Genomic DNA, 6,867 nt, shown 5'->3' on the forward strand with positions numbered 1-6,867 from the left:
AAATAAAGGAACATAACACCGGTATGACGGAAACTAGGGCGACAAGAATGGAACAAAACACCAGGCATAAGGCTGAGCCTTCCACCCTTTACCAAGTATATTGGTGCATTAAAGTAGACAAGATATAATAGTGATATCCCAACAATAAACATGTTCCAACAAGGAACAAACTCCAATCTTCACCTGCAACTAGCAACGCTATAAGAGGGGCTGAGCAAAACGGTAACATAGCCAAATAATGGTTTGCTAGGACAAGGTGGGTTAGAGGTTTGACATGGAAATATGGGAGGCATGATAAGCAAGTGGTAGGTATCGTAGCATAGGCATAGCAAAAGAGCGAGCATCTAGCAAGCAAAGATAGAAGTGATTTCGAGGGTATGGTCATCTTGCCTGCAAAGTTCTCCGAGTGGACATTAGCTTGATCCTCGTAAACGTACTCAACGGGCTCCTCGATCACGTACTCGTCTCCCAGCTCTACCCAAGCAAGAACAACAAGCAAAGGAAGACACAATCAACCACGTGCAATTAAACCCATGAACAGTCGTGCAAAGGGCGAATCCTAGCGACGTCCACGTGGACAGGAGGGACTGGCGCATTACATTGACGAGGTTTTCTGGGCGCGTCTTTTTCCTTCCTCCGCATCGTCGTCACAAGGATTGAGTACCCACGAAGGCAACCTTGGGTTCCTTTCCCCAGTCCCCTCAGATACGCGCCCCCTCTCTCTTCCACTTCTCTTGCCTTCCCCACGAAGGCTCCTCGATTCTGCCGAGATGTGGCTCGAGATCCAGCCGGGAAAGAGAGAGCGAGCTGCCGCGGGCGTCCACGCTGCCGCACAAAGGGAACACAGACCTTCTTGGTTGTGGCACCCGACTTCTGGGCGAATAGTTCACCCGCGGCTACTGTGGCGGCGGGGCCAACGACGGGGAGGACGACCAGCTTCCCCCTATCCGTGGAGGATGTCCTCCGGGGCTCCTCAACGCTCCTTGCAGCAGGCCAGGGGAGCATCGTCAGTTGGATCTAGGAGGAGCACTAGTGTGGGATCCACCGTGGCCAGGTATGCCCATCTCCCTCGCCTTTCTCTGGATCCACTGCCCCTCTTTGTTTTTGATTATTATTCGTTCTCATATGCTCGCAGCCCGCGCTCAAGGGCCTCAACTTCCTCAACAAGACGACCGCCAGCAAGGACAACTAGAAGTCCGTTGAGAAGCTCTTCGACGAGATGAGCGCCGACGGCCGCCTCCACCAGAACTCCGCCAAGTGCATCGTTAGGTACGTACGATCAACCGGCCGTCCTTGTTTGCCTTCTGCTGCCACAATCTGATGCTTGCTGATAGTCGGCTACTTGCTCTCCTTTTTTTAGAGAGAGCGGGTAGATTCCATTGTTGCCTTAGTCGATCAATCTCAACATAAAACGGTGACTTGTTCAAAAAAAACAGAAAACGGTGACAAATCAACACATTGATTTTCAGGGGCGTCTGCAATAACGAGCCACATTGGTTGATCTGGAATGTGATTGTTTATCCATCAAAGTAATTAAAGCGCTCTCTCTATCTTTCTCGGGGAAAAATACATATGAAAAAACCCACTCATGCCTATCAACATGAATCATTGTTATTTATGCAACTAATCTAGGTATTTAAATAGGGTAAGCTTTCACTAATTACTTTTCTGCAAACATCAAAACTTGGCATTACATATGATTTGTCTACAAGACCTCTTGGTATGGCGCACCAGTTTTAATTTGTTCGAGACTACCATCTGTTAGTGTGAGTTGTTACATAGACTAAATACAACCACTAGTTATGAAGATCTTTCGGTGCAAAAATATCTCATGAGTTGACGTATGATAAATGTTCGCAGCAACTGCACCCTACACAACTCACATTATATATACTCTGTTGATTGCTCTACGGCGTCTTGCTGAATTTTGCGTGTTGCAGGGAGGAGGAAAAAATGTCGTCTGGGAGGCGCGCATGCAAGGAGGGAGGTCACTCTTAGTTCATCTTCCTGTTTGCTCGGTCTCCTGATGGCTCCTATGGAGGTGGTTTTGATTGCATTGGATGTTATTTTTTGCTTAGGCTGTGTTGCTGCCCTTCTATGTGTTGATATTTGCTCTTTTTTCGCAGGTTGGTGTTAAGTGAGCATGCAGTTTGTCATTGTTCGTGAATCGTCTGTTTAGTATTCCTCTTTGCTTTGTCCGTGCTAAGCTTTATAATAAGTGCACTATGGTATAGTGACGGTGAGTCCCTCTCAATACTCGATGGCTTACTTCCCTTATTTAGATTGTTGATTTCTTTTCGGAGAATAGGCCCTTGTTCCAGTTCATAAGGGAATCATGTAGCAACAGCAGTTAACATGCTTTTCAGTTTTATTATATGTAAATTGCAAAATAAATGTGTCATAACATAAGTATTGAATATATGTGTCAAACCTGGTTTTGGCTGATATTGTTTCAAATTCAGTTTCAGATACTGCTGAATTTCGGATTTTCTGTTACATATTATTATGGTATATGCTACATCAACTATGTATTCAGACTTTAAATGTTTTAGTAATTCACTTTAGAGCCTTGCTACGTTTACGTCAGTATTTGTTTCACTTGAGTGCACCATGATCCTTTTGTTTTTCATTTCTACCTGAAGAGAAACAATCAGGTCGCTTCCCTTTCCTCCTTTCTCTATTTTAAAACTCTTAATGTTTAAATCATTTTGTCGCAACTTCGTAATCATCCAATCTTTCACCTTTGCAGACTTCCTATGAGAACTTGAGGTATCTGTGCGATCGACGGGCTAACCCATATGATAGGATTGATTGGAGCTGACATAGAGGTTAATTAAATTAATCTTTAGTTCTTCTCTTGTCATATTTTCATCAGTCAACCTTAAGGTAAATTCTCTTAAAAATCATGTGTTTTTTTCTTGGAAATGATTTGATACGATATTTGTAGAGATCATTTTTGTACCTATATTTGTTCAATACATATTATATTATTTGAGCTCTCTCATGCAATATTTAATAAGAATAGTATATAGCACTGGAATGCTTATCTTATAACAATGAGGGTATAAGGCACTACTTACAATCATTATTGGATCATTTTTGCCATATCATTACATTTTTCTAACCCAAACAACATTTTTTGAAATGCTCTTAGGCTTGGGTGGCGACATGCAGAGGAACCCTGGGTACATGTGAAGGGAGGCGCTGGGTGGCGAGTCCAGCAGCTATTGTTGGGGTGGCTATGTGAAGAAGAGAGGTTGGAAAGGAAGTGTTGGACTAACTGATGCTATGGGGATGAATCGGGGAGATTAGAGGAGAGACATTGTGAGAACTTTAGGCGATGATCGGTTGAAGAGGATTTTTTTTCTAGCTATGTGAGCCCAAGATGTGTGATGCTCAAGAAGGTATGCGATGCTAACACATATACAGATAAGGAAGTGTGTTGTTAATTTAGTGAACAGTGCCCTTCTTAAAATAAACATGTGGTGTCGCAGACAACTGAAGAGTTATCACTTATACTTCAGTCAGGTTTGTTACCTCCCTTGTTTGGATCTTTAAATGTTTCACCGAGGATATTTTAATCCATCAAGAACGTATAGCTAGATTTGCTGTCATGTTAGTTATATGTTTCTCTGTTGTAATTCTTCTATAGGCTGTTTTCTGTGTCTCTGCGGGTGCCTTTTTGCTCAGATGCTTTTTCTATAGTGTACCAAGTGGAGTTTAATTCTTCACCTCTCCACATATCCTCATTTTCTTGATTGTCCAGATTGCTTGCCGACAGATTAGAAGCATGCCTGCCTTTTTGTTCCATTTAGTTCCATTTAATCTTCCTGTTTTATTTGAATGAATGTATGGTTAGAGTACTGAAATATTATTTTCTATGCTTGGTAGATCAATAAGCCGCCACACGATGTTACCGTGTGTTTACTGCTCCATAGTTGAGTCAGTTTTGTGTGTATTCTCTGAAAAATTTCAACGCTGCCTTCAGAAATATTTTTATGGGCTTACATGTTATAATTTAGTAAGGGTTTAAGTACTCTATTCAGATCAGATCAGTTCCTATATGGTCGGTTACACAAAGGAAACCCTAACTGAAATTCATTGAAAGCTTGGAGTATCTAAATTTCCTTGGAATGGCATTACTATACTAAAATGCTTGCCTTACAGCAAAATATGCATAGACAGATGTGGTATATTAGATATGTTGTATTAGGCTACAACATTACATGAAAATCCAATTTTTCTGATGTAGCGTGTGCTCCAATACATGCAACAAATACAAATGTTAGCAAATGTATTAGCAGGATTGCCTCAGACAATAATAAATCTATGAAAAAGATTAATGCACTTCTCTCTTGATGGAATAACCGTGCGTCGAGGTATATGTAATCATCACCTTCATGATTTGAAGGTCCTTGCTGCTGTGGAACAGGGGGGCAGTTGAAGATCATCAGCAACTCGTCACATGGCAACTCCAAGATGCTTGCGCCCACTAGCTGTAAGACATCGTTTTCTGCCTAATTAGTTTCTCTCTTCTTCCCATAGTTCTTACTTAGTATATGTTCCTTGCTTCTGTAGTAGATTCGATTGGTGGGAGATATTTGGTTCTATGATGACCAAGTTGATCTAAATCACTGCCTAATGAGCTTCTTTCTTCCCACAGTTCTCACTTAGTATATGTTCCTTCCTGCTGCTGCAGATTGGTTTGGTGGGTCATATATGGTTCTATGATGACAGTTTGATCAAAATCATGTGGTCTTTAGGTTTAAGAAAAATGGATGTAAAACGACAAGGAAGGTCCTGATCAGATGTGGCGGCTCCTGCAGTTGGTGGTGCTCTGGGTGCGCAAGGGGAGCGCGACACAACCTCCGCCTGCTTAAGATGTGCCACAGCCACGCCGGCCTCGGCAGCAGGCACAACGACTGGTTGCACTATGGCGAACTAGAATTCCCCTGCACGCACGTGCTCCAGTTTATCCTCTGCATCCCATGCTTTGTCCGAGACACTCTCCCTGGCGTCTATGGCAACAATCAATACTTCTGAGATGCCGCGAGAGGGATGTGGACTGCATCGAGGACTACCACAATGGCGAGCAAAACGAGTACGACCTGGAGAACCTTGACAATGGGCGGATGAGCAGCTGCTTTATAGTGGCAAGTCCTCGTGGCTGAAATACAATGGCATGGAGAGGTGCTAGATACAGTCCTAAGATTGCTTGTTTATTTTCCGAGTTTGATTCACTTTTGGACAAGCCACCGTATGTGTAATGCAAGTAGATAGCTCATTGCTACTCCCCTTTGTTTGTACTGTCACCTCTAAGGCTTTGGCTGTCATTCATTCAAATAATCCTAAGCTATACATGCATATGTGCTATCAATTAGAGCCACAACCAGTTGAAATGGCGCTCATCTACCTGGCACCGCACTAGCTGCCACTTAGGCGGCGTGCATGGCGCGCCCCAACCACTAGTGCACAAGCAACATGACGCAAAACATGGTATGATATGCGGGATGCGATATGCGATGCATATGCATTCTTCGGAAAGGAATGATTGAACCTGACCTCAACTTGGAAAAACAAGAGTGCCACTGGAAAGAGGAGTTGATTTCGGTCGAAATCAATATAAAGATCATCGAAATCGGATGCACGGTTTGGAAATGACAATCAAATAAAATATGGCATCGATCAGCGATTAACATCACGAGGTCATCTAAATGCATCAAGAAAAACATACCACATCACTCTAACATAGCAACAAAATACATGGCAGGGATCCACTCAAGATGCTTGACAAAAATGAACACTGAGCTATGGCTAATTTACTCAATAGCAGGTTCAAACAAGCATGGAAAAAATGCAAAAGTATCAGGTTTCAGACTTAGTGAAATTAACATCAAGTCAGAAATTTAACATCAGGAAGCAATGTTTAGAGCAAGGTAACCACATGCTACAGGAACATATCATGGCAAATCAAGGCATGGCATGAAGCTACTCAAAGCATACAACAAAGGTCCCTTACTGACCATAAGCCAAAAGGGATCAGAAAATACAATGGCATCCATGTGAACATAGCAATTATCGTTAACAGATTCAGACTTGATAGAAAACTAGAACATGGCAAAACAGATATCAAGTAGGCATGTTTACGAGCTCGATGCACTCACTACAAGGTATTGCATGACAAACTAAGCATACACCCAGCAAGTAGACATGACATAGAAGATAAACATGGCAAGAACAACAACATAGCATGCATGGATCAACTACAACACGCTCGGCAAAAATGCTTAACATGTAAACATTCTGCCAGGAACATTTTATAGCAAAAGTAGAGCTCGATTGACTCAATCTAGGATGCTCCATAAATGCAAACAAAGACATGGATGGATAGAGCACCACAATATCTACAAAACATCCTTACTGATCATGCTCAAAAGAGGCACGGATCACCCGGTAGTAACATGAACACATGGCATAAAAATAATGACAGGGCCAAGACTTGGAATATTTCTAAGTCCCTGAAATCAGCAACATTAAGAGGGCTACTTTGCATGCTTGTGCTAGTCACCACCGAGATCACAAAAATGCATGGCATACACCCCTGTAAAGATGGTATGGCATACTTCAAAACTCATGTAGAGCTCAAGATCATAGGAGGCACACATCAATCATGGCAAAAATGACAAATGAGCAATTACTGATAAGAGACTGAAACTGTAATAAACTAGCACTCTTCCAACAACATTTAGGGCATCAAGATGAGCTCAAATGAACATGATGCAATGAGATGAAATGAAGTACTCGTCGAGACGAACATTTCGATATGCTACATGCATGAATCGGAGCAACAATGATGAAGTTATGATA

The 6,867-nt window shown here is 42.3% G+C and overlaps 1 long non-coding RNA gene across 5 annotated transcripts; it reads left to right on the plus strand.

Annotated features, from left to right (window-relative positions):
* The first annotated feature begins 649 nt into the window (after positions 1-649).
* LOC119268264 lies at positions 650-5,358 on the plus strand. 5 transcript variants are annotated; one of them, XR_005133045.1, is made up of 8 exons: positions 650-1,054; positions 1,136-1,269; positions 1,941-2,041; positions 2,127-2,239; positions 2,750-2,886; positions 3,155-3,528; positions 4,412-4,498; positions 4,700-5,358. It is a non-coding gene; the product is annotated as an uncharacterized LOC119268264 (long non-coding RNA). The 5 variants fall into 5 exon arrangements; XR_005133043.1 differs by having other exon boundaries at positions 3,155-3,404; positions 3,495-4,498; XR_005133044.1 differs by having other exon boundaries at positions 3,155-3,404.
* The last annotated feature ends 1,509 nt before the right edge of the window (positions 5,359-6,867 follow it).

Source organism: Triticum dicoccoides, chromosome 3A (assembly GCF_002162155.2).
Source record: "Triticum dicoccoides isolate Atlit2015 ecotype Zavitan chromosome 3A, WEW_v2.0, whole genome shotgun sequence".
Taxonomy (NCBI): Eukaryota; Viridiplantae; Streptophyta; class Magnoliopsida; order Poales; family Poaceae; genus Triticum; species Triticum dicoccoides.